Genomic DNA, 19,107 nt, shown 5'->3' with positions numbered 1-19,107 from the left:
TTCAGAAAAAGCCATTGGAGGGTTTTGAGTGGAAAAATGACATTACCTAACTTAAGTATGAGAAGGACTGCTTTGTATGCTGGACGCAGTAGAAGATCAGACCATTGCAATCATCCCCTGAATTCGAAAAATTGAATAACTGTCTATTCAAGAAGTTTCTCGTAAGTACAGTTTCTTGCAGACTTTATGGTGGTATCTCTGGCAAAGAGCCGACATGTTGCTAGCTCAGGACAAACCACGGGATTTAATAGTCAGCAGGGCTGAGAGCATGAACTTCAGAGCCCGACCAATATGGGTACCTAAGGAGACAGCCACTCCTCCCCTCACAGAGGTGAGCTGACAAAGCCCACAGAAAATCTGATTCAGCTCAAGACAGGGTGACTAATACCCCCCTGGAGTGGGGCTCCAACTGTTGGGTGGAAACTATTCAAGCAGCAGATGCAACAAAACTTTCATCAACTTCCTCCTAAGATGGGGTGCCCAGGGAACACTCAGCTCTGAGCAAAGGTTACTTCCTGGTGGGCCCAAACAGGAAGGTAAATGAAATCTAACGCTGGCTTCCTGGAATCATAATAATCAGTTAAAACGTGATTAAAAGCGAGAGCTCCTGAAGGTAGGATAAGGGCCTGGAGAACAATAGCCCTTTCTTCTGGTCTGAAAGGGTTTCCACGTGTCCTAGCAGTTAAGACACCTGAGCAGGGAGAGCCCCTCCCCCGCCTGAGGTGGCCCAAGCCTCTGTGAGCACCTGTGTGCGATGGACAAGACCCCCAGGCGTCCCAGGGCTGCACCTCGTAGTGGGGAACCTCGGGCAAGGCATGTCTCTGAGATGCAGTGTGTCATCTCCAGATGGAGAGTTTTAGGAGGATTCCACGAGATTCTAACCGGGAGGAACGGCACAGATCAGAATGGGGACTCACTCAGTTTGTAGGTTCCCTTTGCCTCCCCCTGATCCAGGATGACCAAGGCGGGGTCCCAGGCAGGGCCCCCAGCACCTGACTGCTTTTCCGTCTGACCTGCCTTTCCCAAGTGCTGGCTACAGAAGTCTGAAGCTCCCCCGTCTGAGAGGAAGGCCCGAGAAACCCACCAGAGGCTTGATGGGTTTGCTCCTAAGGAAGACCAAGCAGGTCCTCGGCACGTTCCTGCTGCGACCCTGGCCTTCACCACCCCCATCACCACACAGGATGTCCCCCAACCTGGCGCCCCACGCACTGCCCTTGCCCAGCATACCTGCAACCAAGGAGAAAGCCCTGAGGAAGGGCAGGAAAGCGCCACACACAGAACGCCCCGGGGCCTGCACACTTAGCGTAAGTGTTTCTCTGAATCTCACTCTCTACCAAATACAGACAAAATGCAAGCTTGCCTAAGAGGGCTCCGGGTTTCGAGAAAGATAAAGGAAGTTCCTCTGTGGGAGAGGAGAGTCTTCCTGGGTGTTTCACACGCAAGCAAAGTGCCCTCAAGTCTCGTCCAGGTGAGCGAAGAGCGAGGGCTCAGGCCACAAGCGCCTGGACACAGGATCCCCACCCTCTGTAGCCTCTGTCCTTTGGGGCTCTTGGCCTCTCTCCCAGCTGCCTCCCGAGGTTGTGGAAGCCACAGAGAGGCTGCGGATCCCACTGGCAGACACGAGGCACACACTGGGGCAGAGAGGGGAACTGAACCATTGGAAAGACAGAGCGCGAGAAATAAGATCCAGAAAGCCAAGTTGCCAACACCTGTGAAGCCGCCCGGGGGCCCAGACCTCTCCTTCCCAGGTCTCCCTGCGTGGCCCCCGCTCGGCTTCTCGTCCTCAATTCACAGGCACAGTGAACCCACACTGCTTGAAACCACGGGAGTCCGGTCCTTCCACCCGAGGACGTCATGGTTCCCCCTCTCCCTTCTAGAGCTGTTTCTACCTAAAGCACCAGGCCACCCCAATCTGAGATCCTCTTCTCTGGCTGGTGCAAGATAAACACCCCTCCAACGTGAACCCAACCCCTGGTCCCACCTCCCAGCCCATGTCTTCTGGTCACACGTCATGACCTCAGAGACCAGAGCACAGCAAGACGGGGCCTCAGGACTTTGGGGTCACCCCTGCTGGATTTGGAGGTGTCCAGAGTCTCCTCCCACATGCTCTTGTATAAAATACGTCTCCCCTGTAGGGGAGCAGAATTTGCCACCCTAAAGTATGTCTCTTTGGCATATTGTTTTAAGCTGGTCATTTTCTGAAAAACAGCAAATGTGGGAAGGGCTCTGAAAACCAAATAGGAGTTGCCCCTTTGCAAGAAACAGAGTCGTAAGGGAAATCCCCATTTTTACAGGCGACTCCCTCTCTGTACCAGGAAGAAAAGGATGACCTAATCTCTAGAAATTTATCAGTGGAGAGGCACTGACTTCAATCCACACAGTAACCTTACCCTGGTTTACTGTGCTTTTCCTGGTCACCGCCCATAACTGAGTCTCCCCAGCTTTAACATCCTCTTGTGTCTTCAGCTGAAGATGGTATTTAAGGTGAGGGTTTCAGCCATTTTGGCGAGCTACTCAATTTTCCTGAGTCTCTCCCACATACACACACTACTAAGCTTTTGTTTGATCTTTCTCCCGTTAATCTCCCCGATGTCAATTTAATTCTTAGACCAGCCTGAAGCACCCTGGGGGTAAAGGAAAATGTCTTCCTCCCTGACACCGTTTTGTAGGCATCTCCTCACAGTAGGTTGGTTTTTATCAGTTTCACCCCGAAATACTGCATTCACCCGGACCCCAAACTCAAGTTCTGACACATCTCACCTCAGCTCCACAGGTACTAGGTCCCCAGGTGACCCGACAAATCCAACCTCTTCAACTCCACAGACACAATTTCAGAGTAGCAAGACAGCTTAGAAATCATCAAATCTTTACAACGCTTGAATTCCTTCCGCCATCATTAATCGAGTGTGACCTCCTTGACAAGAAGCGTCACCCCCAGAGCCCCAGGGGCAGCCAACCAACGAACCAACCAACCCCGCTGGACAGAATGAGTCCCCCTGACCTCCTAGGTCTTCCTCTGGATGACACATCCCTCAGTCCCCTCCTCCATCCTGAAACAGCCTCTACGAGGGTCAAAACACCTACCTGCCTCCTTCTCTTCTTTCTTCTCTCCTCCTGGCTACACATCCTCAATGCCATTCACGCCTGCCTGGACGCCTCAGTTCTGAATCTCATCATTAGCCTCCTCGCTCTTCTTTAAATACACCCCGGGCCCAGCGTGCTTCTCACACCTTAATGTGCATGAAAATCACCTGGGCTCTCCCTGGCATTCCTGCTTGGGTTCCATAGGTCTGGGCGGGGCCCAGGAGTCTAAATTACTAAAAAGCTCCAGGTGGTGCTGTTGTTGCTGGTCACCACTTTGAGTATGAAGACTTCCACCTGGGATGGCATTTCTACTGGGAATCACCTGGCGCTTGTTAGAGATATGACTCCTGGGTCCCATCCAGAATCAGAATCTGCATTTTAACAAGATCCACAGGTGTATAGTATGCCTTTCAAGTTTTCAAAAAATAGAAGCTGGCAACCATGGCTGCATATTAGAATGATCTGAGAAACTGGAAAACAATCCCATGGCCCAGCAGCCCCGCAGACCAATTACATCAAGAGGGTGGGATCCAGGCATCAGCGGTTTTAAACCTTCCTGGGTGGTTGTAATGTGCAGTGAGGGTTGATAACTCTGCCATCAAGTGTCTTAAGGCACAGGCCCTACCTTTGAGACCACTGACAGGGAAAGGCAGGATGTACTCTGCCACCTTGAACTTCTCAGGTCACAGCCGGAGGTTCCATTTGCTCAGGGCAACCCTCCACAGTGAAACAGAGCAGGACCCCTATGGTCCTCCCCACCGCCGTGTCCCCTGCCTGTCTTTTGTCTATACAAAAACTTTAGTGAAAAAATAAATTTAAGGGCTTCCCTGGTGGCGCAGTGGTTGAGAGTCCGCCTGCCGACGCAGGGGCCGCGGGTTCGTGCCCCGGTCCGGGAGGATCCCACATGCCGCGGAGCGGCTGGGCCCGTGAGCCATGGCCGCTGAGCCTGCGCGTCCGGAGCCTGTGCTTCGCAACGGGAGAGGCCACAACAGTGAGAGGCCCGCGAACCGCAAAAAATGAATAAATAAATAAATTTAATCAGAGAAGTGAGAAAATGCAGAAGCAAAGGAAAACAGTCAAACAAGACCAAATAATAATAGTTTAATCATTAAGAAAAGTCAAGCGCCTTTAGTTCTGCCTCAAGCACTATAGATACTATTCTGAGCCATATACTTTGAGCTGTTTTGTAGATACTGAAACCCACACCAGGTGGAAGAAGTTAACTACATGACAGCCAAACTGTAGCCATGACTTAAGCTGCCACAATTCCAAGAACTGGCTTCAAGGAAATGGGAACAAACTGACCCTGGAACTAAAGAGTAGCTATACTTAAAACAATCAAGATGACGCTGATCAGACCACTGCATGACTAATTTCAAGATGACTGTCAGAGCTGACTGTGCTGTTTCTGCATGGACCCCCTCCCTCCACCTATACACCCCTGAGACTCCCCTTTAAAAGCCCTTGCCCAAGGGGGATTGTCAGGGGGCAGTTGGCCTTTGGACATGAGTCTGCCTTCCCCCCCATTTGCTGGCGTCTGAAATAAAGCAAACTTTTCTTTCCAACAACCTTGCCTCTCGGGTATTGGCTTCTGAGCGGCGAGCAGCCGGACCCCACTTTCGGTAACAACAATGCCGATGCCTTTTGAGGCAGTACAGAGCAGCGGTTACGAGCACTATTCTGGAGTCAGGTAGAGCTGGATTCGAATCCAGAGTCCAACATTAATCAGCTGCGTGATCTCAGAAAATGTACCTAATTTCTCTGTGCCTCGTTCCCCCGTGGGTAAAATGGAGCCAAGACAGTACCTACCAAGTGAAGTCGTTGAGAGGGTTGAAGTAAATGAAAAGCAGGCACAGTTCTTAGCACGGTGCCAGCTCCACCAAGTGACCGATCATGGTTAATTGCAGTTATTAACACTGAAGCTAAAACTCCTGATACTTTGCATGTGCAGCTGCTATGCCACATTGATTCAACGTATCTGCTGAGGTTTCCCTTCACAAGCAACTCCAGTTTAACCAATTCTGGCTAAGCTAGGCAGAAAAGAAGTGTCTCAGGAGACGTGCCCAAAACTAAGCACAGGAATGGAACCAGCCCCAGGGATCTCAGCGGGAAACTTTCAGGTGGCGTCCTGGGAAGGATTCAGTCCCAATAGCTTCCATGAGCCACTCGGCTCAGGGTTCAGACTTACAAGCCACAGTCTGATCTGGTTCAGCCAGGGTTACTTGCTCCCTGCGTGGCAGGTCAGGGGCCCTGTAACTTATGCTCCCAACAGAACCATCAGAAGGAAGCTAATTCTCCAGAGAAATCAGAGACTGTCACCTAAAGAAGGCAGAGGCTGGCCAGACAAAAGGAGACGTCCACTTCAGCCCCTTTAATTCTTGGACCCAAAGGCAGGACCATGCATTTATTCTTATTACTTTTTCAGAAGGAAGTTTTTATTTCTTCTTTGAGTGTTTTTTTAATGACAGCTTTATTGAGATCTACTCTACCACTCTTTTATTTTTTATTTTATTTTATTTTAACATTTTTATTGGAGTATAATTGCTTTACAGTGGTGTGTTAGTTTCTGCTTTATAACAAAGTGAATCAGTTATACATATACATATATCCCCATATCTCTTCCCTCTTGTGTCTCCCTCCCTCCCGCCCTCCTTATCCCACCCCTCTAGGTGGTCACAAAGCACCCAGCTGATCTCCCTGTGCTATGCGGCTGCTTCCCACTAGCTATCTATTTTACATCTGGTAAAAATATGTGTATATGTGTATATGTCCATATATATACTACCACTCTCTCACTTTGTCCCAGCTTACTCCACTCTTTTAAAGTGTACAATTCAGTTAAGTTTTTAAATATATTTACCGAGTATCACCAGCATCAAATTCCAGAACATTTCACCACCCCAAAAAGAAACCCCATTCCCATTGGCCATCACACCTCATTCCTTCTCCCCACACCCAAGCCCCTGACAACCACCAATCTACTTGCTAGCTCTACAAATTTGCCTACTCTGGCCATTTCATATAAGTGGAATCATATTATTTGTCCTTTTGTGTGTCAAAATTCCATTCTTTTTTATGGCCAAACAATATTCCATTGTATGGATATCCATTCATCAGTGGATGGACATTTGGGCTGTTTCCACCTTTTGGCTATTATGAATAATCCTGCTATAGATATTCTTGTACACATTTTTGTGTGAACATGCGTTTTCAATATTTTTGGATCTATACCTAGAAGTAGAACTGCTGGGTCACGTGGTAACTCTATATTTAACCGTTTGAGGAACTGCCAGACTGTTTTCCACAGCAGCTGCACCATTTTACGTTCCCACCAGCAGTGTAAAAGAGTTCCAAATTTCTTCACATCCTCACCAACACTTGTTATTGTCTGTCATTTTTATTCTAGCCATATTAGTAGGATTGAAGTATTTCATTGTGGATTTTATAAACATTTTGATGACTAATGATGTTAACCATCATTTTATGTGCTTCTTTTCTATTGCATATTATTCTGTTAAATTCAGCCCATCATCTCAACTGATCACATATTTGGACCCTACTCCTATACTGCAATTCTTTCAGTGCCTGGTCAATTGCAAATGTCATGGGATAGCCTGTTCTCAAAAAAAAAAAAAAAAAAAATTGTTGGCCATCTTGGGACAGATGGCAGGACCGTGTAGAATGAAACAGGGAATTTCTTAGGTTGGCACTGAACCTCCTTTAGCCATCTCTGAGTGAGAGTGAATTCTCTCCATAGCTCTAACCCTAACCAGCTCTCTGCTCAGGCTGTAGGGCTCTCTCATAGCCCTCTGCCCTGGGGCTGCTTCTCTGCCCCTCTGCACTTTCAGCAGATACTCCTTCGGACACCTGGGCCCCTTTTCCCCCACATTTGCCAGCTAAGCCCCCAAACTATAAAGCCTCCACACCACATCCATGGAGAGAAAACCCTGTCTGGTTTCTGGAGAAATACCCAACTCCTCTCCTGTTTGGTTGGCGTATTCCTTCCTAGGTTCGTTCTCTCCCACCTAGACGCAATGCTCAGGAAGGCGAGAAGACCCTTCCCGATCTCAATCTGGCGTTTGTGCCTTAAGTGACGGGGCTCTGAAATACACAGACGCTCCAGCACCCAGGCAGTGCGGCCATGGTCGACTGAGCAGCCAGAAGGAGGCTCACTGACTGAGATGGACTTGTCTCCTGCTTTTAGTTCCTTCATCCAGAGCAGGGCTTTTCAAGTTGTGGTCTGTGGACTGAGTCAGACACACCTGAGGGATGGGGGATAAGACTCCACAACTACTAAAGCAGATTTTCTATGGGGTGGATCCTGAAAAACACACATTTAGAATAAGCGCCTCGAGGATTCCTACCTACACTAAATGATGAAACCCAGACGTCTAGAGGTGTTGTTATTAATGTATCGTTCATCGACAGACATGTATTCACAGGGCTCTTTACAAATGTATATGTTTTATCCAAGGGCACACATCCTGTAATCAGTAGTGAGGATACAAACACAGACCTTCCAACTCCTTGCCTTTTGCTCCTTCCCCAGTGTATCAGCTGCCTCGCTTTTGTCTGCGGAAGCCTCGGGGCCAAAGCCTGAAGCACAGTCACCTGCTTGACACCAGAGAGCCTTGTCACTTTCCTAGAAGACGAGGGGCCTCTGTATCTCACTCCATCTCTGTAAGTGTCTCTCCCTGCCCCTTCCAAGAGATAGAATGTACACTAAGCAGCTGTAGGATGAATATCCACATAACCCAGATATTAGCTAATTTATGTCAACCCTCCTTCACCACCTCATCCCCTAGCAGGCAGAAGGGATTGCATGCAAGTTTAAATAACTATAGACCCAACTCAGCCTTTTGCGCCAAATCATATTAGAAGTCAACAGCTCACCTCCGATTGGCTGTCTTTGATAGGGTGTCTACCTTGGTCCAATCAGCTGTGACCAGGGGCATAAGCCATCTGGGCAAAAGATAGTGTGCAGAACCATTTCATTTAAAGAGTTGTGGGCAGTCACCCAAACCGACATTTCTAGAATAATTTAGAAGGTGGCCGAGCCACAGAAGGACTCCTGAATGTAAAGTTTATGATAATGAGTGTTCCATACATTCAGTGTTATTTGGTGACGCTTCAAACAGAAACAACACCATCCACTCTTACATTTCAATACGTGTTCAGTAATAATCATTCATTCAACCATACTTATTAACTACCTATTAGCTACTGGTCTATTTTCTAGGCATTAGAATACATTTATATTTTAAGAGGGATTCAGGGCTGTAGTGGGGAGGGGATGACCATGTAAAGAAAGAACTTCTTACCACCACCAAGTATTTTCAATCTGAGAATAATGAACACCCACAAGGCTTTATTCAAAGGCCCAAGGCCAAGCTACCTACAACTACCTACAACTGGCAGCAGAAAACTACTAAAAGGACGTGTCATGAAAACACCTGAGAAAGGCAGAAGGAGGAGTGAGAAAACGGAAGAGGGATTTTTTTTTTCAGGCTGAAACGAATGAGTTTTACACACTGATGCTATAATGGTAACTCTTTCTCATGTTCCTTTCTCCCCCTCTGCAGCTTTACAGGTCTGTGAGATGCAGGCCTAAGTGGACCTGTGCAAAGGAAGGCTCTGACATAGGAATTCCTTTCCAGAAGCTTGAGGGATCTAATAGGTGGTAGTAGGAAATGCATTCGACTTGGTATCAAAGAATGTGGGTGCTCAGCCTTGCTTCGCTGGTTATAGAACCTTGACCAAACTCCTCTGAGATTTAGTTTCCCTATTCGTAAGATTTAAAAGGTAATTTCTTACTCATTGTGTTGTTGTCTAAATTAAATGAGATATGCAATTTTAAAGTGTCTGGCACATAGGAGGTGTTTAATTAAAATTAGTAACTTTGGTTTCTTTATCTAAGAATGAGAATAATAATAGTAACTCAGGGGTGTTATGAGGGCTAAGTATTTTAGGCAAAAGTGTTTTGTAAATTACAAAGTCCTATACGTGTATCAGGTCATCCAGAGCAGGGCTTTTCAAGTTGTGGTCTGTGGACTGAGTCAGACACACCTGAGGGATGGGGATAAAACTCCACAACTACTAAAGCAGATTTTCTATGGGGTGGATCCTGAAAAAAACACATTTAGAATAAGCGCCTCGAGGATTCCTACCTACACTGAATGATGAAACCCAGACGTCTAGAGGTGTTGTTATTAATGTATCGTTCATCGACATACATGCATTCACAGGGCTCTTTACAAATGTATATTTTTTATCCAAGGGCACACATCCTTTGAAAGTTGGGGTGGTGGTGGTGGGGTGTCGGGGTTTTTTTTGTTGCTTCTTAAAAATATACCTTATTGCTCCATCTAATGATAGACTTCATAGCTCTCTAGTTTCTATAGTTGAAAAAGAGCCAAAATGAGGCTAAGCTGAAATGATTTCTTCTTCCTGAGTCTTATAAAGCCAGAGAAATTTACCGTCTGGCTTTCGGAATGCCTGTTTAAGACAGGTCTGCCATAAAACTTATTTTTCACAGTGTCCAGAAATAACAGGTAAACGAGATAATGTGCAAAATGTCACTTTCCATAGAGCATGTGCTCAGTGAATGACTAATGCAGTGGTCCCCAATGTTTTTACCTTCCTTTTGGAATTTTACCCCAAGCACAGACCCTTTAGAAAGATTAGTTTTTTAAACATGCATTAATTAAACAGGTCATTCATTTTACTTTTCATTCATCAAAGACCTTAGCCCATCTGGAACTATTTATTGGAGTTTCTAACTAGTCTGGGGCAGGAAGCTGCCCTGCAAGGAGCTGTGATAATGGAAGACAACATAAGGAAACCTGAAACAGTAGTTAATGCATACATCTTTTCATGGTTAGCACCTGCCTTCTCTTAGACATTTTGAGATATTTGGGGAAACGTGACCATGCCTTTAAGTAGATCACAGTCTAGGAGGTGGATATTCAGGTATATGTAATGGGATAATATTTTGAAATAAACTAATTGACTAATTGTGTCATTTGCATACCTTGCCTTCCACCTGTCCCCTATTCTATGGAAGTATCTGTTTGCTGAAGAGGGAACTGGGATGGTGACAGCAGGAATGCCAAGAGAAAGTAGTCCACATTCAGTTTTGAAACCCAGAATAGCTATACATGTCCACAACTAGACACATCTCAAAAGCCAGGCTTTGTCACAAGGGAAAGAACCTTCTAAATTTCTTTTCCTAGTAGGAGCAACAGCTATGGACTTGGTCATAAACCAAACCTGCCTCCATGGTGCAGAAAGAACCCCCTTCTACCAGCAGGGGCTTGGAATGAGGACAAGGCAGGGTGGGAGGCCAGTCCAGACAGGAAGCACAAATAGGACACCCAGCCTGCTCTTTCATCCAGTGGGGTATGAGGAGGAGAGAGGACAGCTGACAAACATGCCCTCCCTTTTCTCCCTCTTGGGGTGAAACCCAGAGGTGGAAAACTGGTCCAAATGTCCAGATGGGTTTGAGGATGCTAAGAACATTGTGCAGAGAGTGGACAAGCTGAGGTCTTACTTAAGAAACTCAGTGTGTGGCCCTGTCCATCCCGGTTTGGGCAGCAGCATGGCAGCTGTTGGACATACGAGTTCCTGGCCAGACTCTAGAGTGCGCGCCTGAGGGTCTGGGAGCTGCTAATAGACCAGCAGGGGCCTGGGGCAGGGGTAAAGGGGCTGCTCTGTGCAGACTTCTTGGCAGATACAGAGATCAGTGCCTAGCACAACGTGGGGCACACTCACAAAACCTTAGCTAACAGAGGTGCTGTTGGCTTATCGGCAAGCACAAACCTGGGAATTCCAAATGTCGGTGCAAATAATCAACGATCTATAACAGGAACAGAAGACAGCTGCGTCCAGCCAGACGGAGGATTACAGCCCGGGAGCGCAGCTTGCTTTCCAAGAAAGCAAGCCCTCTGGAGAAGCGTGGTTTTCAGTACAGTTTTGTATCTTGTCAGAATCAAAGAACGTCAAATATGACAGAGGTACATTCCATCAAGCTTTCAAATGAGGCAGATTAGCACATACAGAGCGAGTCAGCAGGACCTCGGTATCTGGGAAGGGAAGCTTATCTTCGAAGGAGTACTTAGCTGGGGGCTATGAAGGGGTGGGGAGAGGCATTTATCCCTATCTTCACAATGGACATACTTTACTTTGGGATAATGCATTCTTCTCTTAATGGTTAAAGCAGATGCACAATGCATGATAAACAGGCCGTAAAGACAGGCCGCTCTCATTAACAGGAATTCAAGCCAGATCACGTATAAGCCAGGATGACTTACCCATACCTCAATATGTGAACATTCCTTCCATCACAAAGATCTACACGGCACTGGAGGAAAAGCATGTGTGTGATGGGGCAGAGCAAGTGATAATCCCAGGTGCAATTTACTCATTATGTCAGCCGGGGTCCATTCAGAAAGACAGAAACCTCCCTAGGTATTTCACACAGGGAATTTACTACAGAGAATTGGTCATCCAGGGTGTGGAAACTGAGAAGCCAAATAGGGGACAATGAGGCATCCGGAGCTCATAAAAGCAGGGGGAGAAAAGCTGCTAACTGTTTAGCCAAAAGGACAACATATTAGCAGCTCCATGGATATGGAATGTCTGAACTATAAATAGGGTTATTTTATAAAAATGAGAAGATGTAGGTAAATTCTTCCCCCAGGTAGCTGCCTGGTTCCTCCCTTATCTCCATCAGACCTTAACATCTCAGCAAGGCCTTCCCTGGCCATCCTCCTGCGACTGGCACCTCCCTTCCCCCAGCCCCTGCTTTATTTTCTTCCCAAGCACTTCCCATCAACTGACAGGCTTGAGATTTACTTGTCTGTTGATTTTCTCTCCCTACCCCCACCTCACACTAGACTTGAAACTCTATAAAGGCAGCCAGGGGCTTCCCTGGTGGCGCAGTGGATAAGAATCCGCCTGCCAATGCAGGGGACACGGGTTCGAGCCCTGGTCCAGGAAGATCCCACATGCCGCGAAGCAGCTAAGCCCGTGTGCCACAACTACTGAACCTCACACGTCTAGAGCCCGTGCTCCGCAACAAGAGAAGCCACCGCAATGAGACACCCGCGCACGCAACGAAGAGTAGCCCCCGCTGCTGGCCACTACCAGAGAGAAGCCCGCGCTCAGCAACAAAGACCCAACGTAGCCAAAAATTATGAAGGCAGACATTTTGGTCTGTTTTGTTCATTGCCACGTCCCAGCCCGTGCACAGCTGGTGCCAAGTCACTATTATGGGTACAGCTTGTCTATCATACTGTCACGCGTCCTCACCTGCAAAGCCCACTTTTAATTTCTCTGGTTTCCTGTTCTAGAAAATGAGAGTGGAGTTCAAGGATCTCCAAGGGCTCTTCCACAGAGGCATTCCTTCGTTCTGGGTTCTTCCTATTGAAACATATTCCCTATATGTGGAATCTAAAAAATAAAACAGATTAGTGAATATAACAAAGCAGAAACAGACTCACAGATTTAGAGAACAAACTAGTGGTTATGGGGCAGGGGAGAGGGGCAGGATTCGGGTGGGGGATTAAGAAGTACAAACTATTATGTATAAAATAAATAAACTACAAGGATATATTGTACAGCACGGGGAATATAGCCAATATTTTATAACTATAAATGGAGTATAATCTTTAAAAATTGTGAATTACTATATTGTACACCTGAAACTACTATAATATTGTAAATCAACTGTACCACAATTTTTTAAAAAAGATTCCCTAGAAGTTTCTATTCCCTCCACATAGGGGCAGCAAAGGACAGTGAATCCCAAGGGCTGGCCAAGTGGCGCGGCAGAGCTCTCTCTATGATGACAGCAGCGAGTGACGAGACCATGCAAGCATTTTCACTCCTCTCCATCCCGCTCCCCTGCCATCCTCCTCTGAGTCTCAGAAAGGTCAGAGCTTTGTTTTCTTTGTGTCCCAACCTACCACCAAGAAACACTGGGTCACAAGTTTGAAGATTAAACAAAGCATGACAATTAGGGATAAAAACAGACCAGAAACCACCTAAAGCAATCAGACATGCCTGAGATAAGCTAATAACAATAATTGAGAACTGGATTTAGCTCCAAATTTCTAGATCTCTGGGCAGGGCCGAGATTAGAATGAGGTGAGTGAGCTCTCATCTCAAATGCTAAGTATAAAGAGAAGAGCAGCCAAAACCCTCAGCCGTCAAAATAAAGAGTTTTTTTTTTGTTTTCTTTTGTGGTACGCGGGCCTCTCACTGTTGTGGCCTCTCCCGCTGCGGAGCACAGGCTCCGGACACACAGGCTCAGCGGCCATGGCTCACGGGCCCAGCTGCTCTGCGGCATGTGGGATCCTCCCGGACCGGGGCACGAACCTGTATCCCCTGCATCGGCAGGCGGACTCCCAACCACTGCGCCACCAGGGAAGCCCAGTAAATAGTATTTTTGTGCAATATTTCTAAAAATCTAAATTAACCAAAAAAATCTCATGATGCACAAATGTCAAAAATTTAAATAAAATTACATAAAACATGTATATAGGGCACACATTTTTCTTTTTGCCTCAGGTCCAAAATAGCTCCACACAGCATGGTTTGTGGAGGTTTGGTATTTTGTTCATTGTGCATTTTGTGGCATTAATTTTGATTTTTAAAAAGTACTGCATTGACATACTATTTATCTTAATTACAGAGTATTTGGTGTCCCTTTATATTTTCCACTTGGGCTCACTCTAATCCAGGCCTGCTGGATCCGTCTCCCTAGGCGGCATCAGAATCACTCAAGTCATATATACGCTACCAAATGTAAAATAGACAGCTAGTGGGAAGCAGCCGCACAGCACAGGGAGATCAGCTCGGTGCTTTGTGACCACCTAGAGGGGTGGGATAGGGAGGGTGGGAGGGAGGCAGACACAAGAGGGAAGAGATATGGGAACATATGTATATGTATAACTGATTCACTTTGTTATAAAGCAGAAACTAACACACCATTGTAAAGCAATTATACGCCAATAAAGATGTTTAAAAAAAAAAGAATTACTCAAGTCCCCTGGCTGGCAACCCCTTGCTGGGCATCCTCCACGCCTGGGATGTCCTGGTGAGAATCTGCAGCTGGCCCTTGGTTCACACACCTTGGCCCCTCCCCTTGGGCCTGGCACCAGCCTTCGAATCCTTCTCAACTCAGTCCAGGCAGCAATATCTACTGATCAGGACTGGCAGATGAGACAAAACCTTATAAGGACCTGGGAAATCATCTCTGTTAGGGACAACTGACATAACATTGTAGGGGTGAGGCTGGAGGAAAGTTCCGGGTCCAAATCTCGTTCTAGGCTGACCACGAAGGTACAGAGTTGTGGACAGAGCTGTCAGTTGAAAAGGTGAGGAAATTATTGCTGTAGATCAGGGCTGTCTAACAGAACTTTCTGTGACAATAGAAATGTTCTACATCTGCACAGGACAATACTGTAGCCACTAACCACATGTGGCTATTGGGCATGTGAAATATGGCTAGTGCAACTGAGCAACTGAATTTTTAAATTTATTTAATTTGGATTAATTTAAATTTAAATGGTCGACGTGACCAATGGCTATTGTATTATAGTGCAGCTCTAGCTCAGTGATTCTCAAATTCCACTTGCATTGGAATCATCTGCAGGACTTGTTAAAGTAGGTTGCTGAGCCCATCTCCAGAGTTTCTGATCCAGTGGGTCTGGGGTGGGGCCCAAGAGTTTATAGTTCTAACAACTTCCCAGGTGATGCCAATGTTGCTGGTCTGGGAACACGCTGAGACCACCGATCCAGAGAGGATTCTGATTCCAATCAGCTTTGGGATTATTAAACCAATCACGTTATGTCTTGGTGTTGGCTTATCTTGGAGCAAAATGTCAGCCTGGGCTTTAGAGAAGGATAGATATGCATTCACATCCCTGCTCCTCCACAAATTAGCTGTATGACCTTCCATAATCTGCTCCCTCACAAAATGGAAATAATAGTACATACCAAATAGGGTAATTACAAAGATTAAATGTGATAAGGTATATATGTCATTCGATATGTTTTTAAGGTCATTTCCTGCTCAGAAAGTGTATTAAATAGGATTATATAGTGGACAATGTAATTTGTAACATAACATCAGGCATTTCCACAAAAAAATTCTGTCAAGATTCCCCAGTGCTGGTGTGTTAATTACTGTATATAACAAATTACCCCCAAATGTAGTGACTTCAAACAACATGTATTTTATTACCTCACAGTTTCTATGGGTCAAAAATGTGCATGTGGCTTAGCTGGGTATTTCTGGCTCACCGTCTCTCATGAGATTGTGGTAAAACTGCCAGGGCTGCCGTCTCAACTGAAGTCTTGACTCGGGTGGGTGCAACTCCAAATAAAAGTAATAAACTTATTCTCCTCTTTCACGTTAGTCACACTCTTCATATTAACAATACCAATGATAATAACAAACACCAACATTTACAAAAGCCACAAATACCCACCATATGTAAAAACCCCTATCTCATATGCTTTTGTTACTAGCTTAATTCTAACAATAATATTCATTCATACAGGCCCAGAAATAATTATCTCAAACGGACGATGAATTACCATCCAAACCCTTAAATTATCACTTAGCTTCAGAACAGACTATTTCTCAATAATATTTGTACCAGTAGCATTATTTAGAAGATGGTTTATTATAGAATTTTCAATATGATATATACACTCAGATTCTAATGTTAACCGATTCTTTAAATATTTACTCCTCTTTCTTATCACAATATTCATTCTCGTCACTGTGAACAACTTCTTTTCAACTTTTTATTGGATGAGAGGGGTCGGAATTATATCTTTTCTTCTTATCGGATGATGGTATGGGTGAGCAGATGCAAATACAGCTGCTCTCCAAGCAATTCTATGTAACCTTATCGGAGACATTGGATTTATTAGAGTAATAGCGTGATTTCTATTTAACTCAAACGCATGAGATCTGCAACAAATCTTCATACTCGACCTAGGCCACTCAAACCTACCTCTAATAGGACTCGTGTTAGCCGAAACTGGAAAATCCGCCCAATTTGGTCTTCACCCACGACTTCCCTCAGCAGCAGAGGGGAGGGCCCTACCCCCGTTTCAGCCTTACTCCACTCAAGTGCAATGGTTGTAGCAGGTATTTTCCTACTTATCCGCTTTTACCCTTTAACAGAAAATAATAAATTCATCCAAACAATAGCATTATGCTTAGGGGCTGTTACGACACTATTTGCAGCAATATGCGCCCTTACCCAAGATGATATTAAAAAAAACTGTCGGGGCTTCCCTGGTGGCGCAGTGGTTGAGAGTCCGCCTGCCGATGCAGGGGACACGGGTTCGTGCCCCGGTCTGGGAGGATCCCACATGCCGCGGAGCGGCTGGGCCCCTGAGCCATGGCCACTAAGCCTGCACGTCCGGAGCCTGTGCTCCGCAACGGGAGAGGCCACAACAGTGAGAGGCCCAGCGTACCACAAAAAAAAACCAAAACCAAACAAACAAAAACTGTCGCTTTTTCTCCTTCAAGCCAGTTAGGCCTTATAATGGCAACAATTGGTATTAACCAGCCTTATCTAGCATTCCTCCACATCTGCACACACGCCTTTTTTAAGGCCATATTGTTTTAGGTGCTCTATTATTCACAGCCTAAATGATGAACAAGACACTTGAAAAACAGAAGGCCTATTTAAAGCAGTACCTTCTACTGTAACAGCCTTCATTACTGGAAGCCTAGCACTGACAGGAATACCATTCCTCACTGGATTTTATTCTAAAGACCTAATTCTCAAAACCACTAACTTATCTTATACCATCGCCTGAGGCCCGCAAATAACTCTTAATTGCCACGTCCCTCCCAGCTGATAATAGGACTTGCATTATTTTCTTCGCACTGCTAGGACAACCCCGCTTTTCCACCTTAACTTTAATCAATAAAAATAATCCACTCCTAATTAATTCCACTTCTTTGGTTCTTTTTTTCTACATTATTATTGTGGTAAGCTATATGTAAAATCTGCTATTTTAACCACTTTTAAATGTACAGTTCTACGGCATTCAGTACATGCACACTGTTGTGCAACCGTCACCACCATCCATCTCCAGAACTTTTACACCTTCCCCACTTGAAACTCCCTGTGGATTAGATATTAACTCCCTCTTCCCCACAGCACCCCTCAGCCCCTGGCAACTATCATGCTACTCTCTGTCCCTATGAATCTGACTTCTCTACGTACCTCATACAAGTGGGATCATAGAATATTTGTCCTTTTGTGACTGGTTTACTGCACTTAGCATAAGGTCCATGTAGTAGCATGTGTCAGAAGTGCCTTCCTTTTTATGGCTGAATAGTATTCCACTGTATGCATACACAATGCTTTGCATATCTATTCAACCATCAGTGGACACTTGGGCTGCTTCCACCTTTTGACTGTTGTAAACAATGTTGCTATGAACACAGGTATACAACTGTCCAAGTTCCTGCTTTCGTTTCTTTGGGGTGAGGGGATTCACTTCCGTTCACTCACATGATGGCTGGAAAGTGTCGGTTCATTTCAGGCTATTGGACTGAAGGCCTCAGTTCTTGACTATACCACACGGCCCTGTCCACGAGGCTACTTACAACAGGACAGCTTGCCTCCACAGCACAAGGGGTAAGACGGGGGTCGGGGGGAATCCTTTTACAACCTAATCTCAGGAGTGACAAGCCACCACGTCTGCCATATTCTATTCATGAGAAGTGCGTTAACAAGTCCAGGCCATACTCCAGGGGAGGGGATCGCACAAGGGGTGAATGCCAGCAGGCAGGGATCATTGGGAGACATGTTCCATACTGCCTACCACAGCCAGTATTCTGACTCTAATAGGTGGATCTGCAGTGCAAGTACCTATATAAAAGGATACCTAGAAAAGTCCTTTAACTCTCGATTTCTACGGATGACAAAAAATGTTTTTGACATTAACTGGACCCAAAATTCAGCACGAGAAACACAACCTTCTGCACATTATCCTACGTGTAATTCTACGGTACTGCCGCTATTCGAAGGGATACCGAATTCACCTGGCAGTTTTTCCTTAGCACAGCGCTGACGATTGTCTGCTTCTGATGCACACCTTTTGTCATCCAGCCCAGCCACACACTGAGTCTTCCAGTCTATATATAAAAAGGCCTCAAATGCCAGCCAGCCATTTGGGTTCAGCCCCCACGGTTCTGCCTCTCAATTCCCAACTTGAGCTCCGGGCTCTGCATCCTCAACCTCCGTATCTATCTTTACCCTTCCTGATGTGGAGTCTGTCCTTCCCCAGCTCTGATCCCACCCATCACAACCCTCTCAATGCTCCTGGGGAAGCCACACCTGCTCCACAGATGAGACCAACTAGCTTGAGGATCTACCCAGCCCTTCCCCTCATTCAGGGATTATCTCCATGATGGTCCCATCTGCTTATTTCTTCATACGGGCTCTACTGCTCTTCTCTGTCTCAGGCTGGGCTATCACTTTCTTCGGAGGTTAATCACTGCCCATACACAGTCCCCGCAGATACTGGGACACTTTGGACCGAAACATGGACCCCCCATATATTTTCTGCCCTCCCCAGGCCCCATTTTTCACCATCTGATACCTAATACGTATTGCATAAATTACTTCAGTATTTTGAAAACGATGAACCAGCTCCCTCTTTTAAATTATTTTAATCTCTATTCTGCAGATAAGAAAATGACACTCAGAGAGGTTAAGAACTACCCAAGGTCACACAGCAGTGACAGAAAAACTCCACAGAGTTACCATTGAGTTTCCAGGATGTCCTGAGTGGTTTGTGATTTTTTTTTTTTTTCAGGCTGAAAGCCTAGTGGGATGACCACAATTCAGAGGGCGCTGTCTTTCTATTCTGCTCTGTACTCACCCAACACAACCCATCTCCCAATGCACAGAGCCACAGTCCACTACCTCGGACAGCCAAGGACAGGGGATGAAATGCCTACGATCCTACAGTCCTGTGGCA

General features: G+C 45.9%; 1 protein-coding gene across 3 annotated transcripts in view; it reads right to left on the bottom strand.

Moving 5' to 3' along the window:
- The window catches only part of GCNT3 (glucosaminyl (N-acetyl) transferase 3, mucin type), a 107,230-nt gene that overhangs the window by 87,593 nt on the left and 530 nt on the right, over positions 1 to 19,107 (bottom strand). The window contains exon 2 of one of the 3 annotated variants that reach the window (XM_073801086.1): positions 12,394 to 12,534. The exons of 1 other annotated variant lie outside the window; for it this stretch is intronic. The gene's annotated coding sequence lies outside the window, so the exon portion shown is untranslated. Of the gene's footprint in view, positions 1 to 1,227; positions 1,344 to 12,393; positions 12,535 to 19,107 lie in introns of those variants that run through there. One more of the 3 variants, XM_033851747.2, reaches the window with a different exon arrangement.

This window comes from Tursiops truncatus, chromosome 2, assembly GCF_011762595.2.
Source record: "Tursiops truncatus isolate mTurTru1 chromosome 2, mTurTru1.mat.Y, whole genome shotgun sequence".
NCBI classification, from domain to species: Eukaryota; Metazoa; Chordata; class Mammalia; order Artiodactyla; family Delphinidae; genus Tursiops; species Tursiops truncatus.
The sequence above is the reverse complement of the archived record's forward strand: the minus strand, read 5'-3'. Positions and strand labels throughout refer to the sequence as shown.